Source organism: Macrobrachium rosenbergii, chromosome 54 (genome assembly GCF_040412425.1).
Source record: "Macrobrachium rosenbergii isolate ZJJX-2024 chromosome 54, ASM4041242v1, whole genome shotgun sequence".
NCBI lineage: Eukaryota > Metazoa > Arthropoda > Malacostraca > Decapoda > Palaemonidae > Macrobrachium > Macrobrachium rosenbergii.
This window is the reverse complement of record NC_089794.1, coordinates 14642603-14645102: the sequence shown is the minus strand read 5'-3', so window position 1 is coordinate 14645102 and position 2500 is coordinate 14642603. Positions and strand designations below refer to the sequence as shown.

The 2500-nt window shown below is 39.6% G+C and overlaps 2 protein-coding genes across 2 annotated transcripts in view; one reads left to right on the top strand and one right to left on the bottom strand.

Annotated features, from left to right (window-relative positions):
* The window catches only part of LOC136834769 (histone-lysine N-methyltransferase SMYD3-like), a 124140-nt gene that overhangs the window by 35964 nt on the left and 85676 nt on the right, over nt 1-2500 (top strand). The window lies entirely within an intron of this gene.
* Nucleotides 1-2500, bottom strand: part of LOC136834580 (DNA-binding protein HupB-like) — an 11588-nt gene that overhangs the window by 8273 nt on the left and 815 nt on the right. The window lies entirely within an intron of this gene.

Genomic DNA, 2500 nt, shown 5'->3' with positions numbered 1-2500 from the left:
AAGTATGTCTGTTGAAGGATCTATTCATACATCACGAACAAAAAATGTACTAAAAATGGAACGCACATCAAAAGACGCAATAATGATAAAAAAACCCGTAATCACAAGCAGCTAAAGGCATAACCAAAGTGAATTGGACCCATTCGGTTTGATTATTCACTTGGGAAAGTCTTCAAGTCAATTACTGGCATCATTAGCCCGTAATGGCTCGGTAATGCTTGCGCAATGATAGTTGTTCTCCTTAATTGGTTCCGCCGGGTAATTTGATATTTGTAGGTCTGCAAAAGCAGGCAGACAGCTACCTGGACCCACACCCCTCCTCGTTCTTCTTCTTTGTAGACATGGTAGGAATGGGATACTTAGAGAAATTTACAGAAACTTGCAGAAAAATAAGTCCAGTCTCTCATACGGAAACCGTGATAAATAAATCAGTGGCAGTCTTTAGCCAGTACTAATATTAAAGCACTGACAAAAATGTGTAATGGAAAGTGGGTACCGCCGCAAAACTGTAGCAGCACAAGTCTGTGCTCGTCTGGGCATGCGCACTCGCGCGAGCATTTTTAGGCGTCAATTTCATTCTTTGATGACGCTGTTATACGTAAAAACCAAACGTTGTTACTGTTTATTTATATCAGAGAAATATATATATATTTTTTCATCAGTTTTTATTTGTTTGATCGATACCACTAGATCAACAGTCGACGAGCAAATTGTGTTTGTTGACGAGGATGTAGCCCTTGATCCAGGTGCATGCTGGGTAATCCTCGAACGAGTGGATCTCATTGTCGTAACAGATTCCTCCCAGGAATGCGTGTCGAAACAAGAGATGAATGTCCCTGAGAATGACGGGACGAAATTGCTGACGGGGAATTTTGTTTTCTGATCATTACCGATGTTTACGACACAGGAACTTGAAAATGCGCAGGATTTGTGATTGGCAGTTTGGTTGTAATTGCTGATGTACAGTAGTTGTTCATGTTTAGTTTCTAGTGGGTAATGGTTAGATAGTAATTAGAAATGTTTTCCTTGCAAGCTAGTGAATTTTATATTGTAACTTGTATTTATACCGTAATTAATAACATATATATTGTATCTGCCGAAGTATAGATCATAGTTGCTTATTCCCAATTCAAAATTGCTAATATTGATAATATTTATGCCTTAATTGCTAATATTTAGACCACAATGACGTTTCATTCATAAATGCCAATATTTTTCTTTTTAAGGCCAATGCTTATATCGTAACAGAAAATGTGTATAACTTTAATGGTAAAATTTCTATTGTAGTTTCTACCGTTCCCTCGGGGTCTGACAATACAACAAGACAAATTTAAATGATAACGTCAATGACAGCTTTTTTAGTTTTCTGTAAAAGAAAACAGTTGAGATGGCTCTGTCCGTCCGTCCCCACATTTTCTGTCCACCCTCAGATCTTAAGAACTACTGAGGCTAGAGGGCTGCAAATTATGTTGATCATCCACCCTCCAATCATCAAACATACAAAACTGCAGCCCTCTAGCCTCAATAGTATTTATTTGATTTAAGGTTAAAGTTAGCCATGATCGTGCAATTGGCACTGCTATATGTGCTAACACAGGCCACCACCGGGCTGTGGCTGAAAGTTTCATGGGCCGTGGCCCAGAGTTTCAACCAGCATTATACGCTGTACAGAAAACTCGATTGCGTCGAAGAAACTTAGGCGCAATTTTTTTTGGGGTGCCCCAGTTTCGTGAAGTCACTTTACCTGGAATCAGTAAACTTAGCACCTGTCACCTGAGGTGTTAAGTGATTGTCTGGGTAAACAGGTGTTCAGCCACTTGGTTTTACTCACCCTATCTTTGCATTACTTGTTTTTTACCATTTCTTTGAGGATATACTGTAATTATGTGGATAAAAATGTCCCGAGGTTATTACCCCCCCCTCTCTCTCTCTCTCTCTCTCTCTCTCTCTCTCTCTCTCTCTCTCTCTCTCTCTCTCTCTCTCTCTCAGTTTTAGTTTTCTGTAAAATAAAACTATTGTGCCGGCTTTGTCTGTCCGTCTGGACTTTTTTCTGTCCGCCTTCAGATCTTAAAAACTACTGAGGCTAGACTCTCTAGAGGACTGCAAATTGGTATGTTGATCATCAACCATCTAATCATCAAATAAACCAAATTGCAGCCTTCTAGCCTCATTAGTTTTTATTTTATTTAAGGTTAAAGTTAGCCATGACCGTGATTCTGGCAACGATATAGGACAGGCCACCATCGGGCCGTGGTTAAAGTTTCGTGGGCCGCGGCTCATACAGCATTATACCGAGACCACCGAAAGATAAATCTATTTTCGGTGGCCTTGATTGTACGCTGTAGCGGCTGCACAGAAAACTCGATTACTCCAAAGAAACTTCGGCGCATTTTTTACTTGTTTAATCATGGGATTAGATCATCATGTTAATAATGCAATGTTGTTCTTGTTGTTTCTCAATCCTTTTAAACCCGACCCTTCAGTTTTTCATTATTCATTC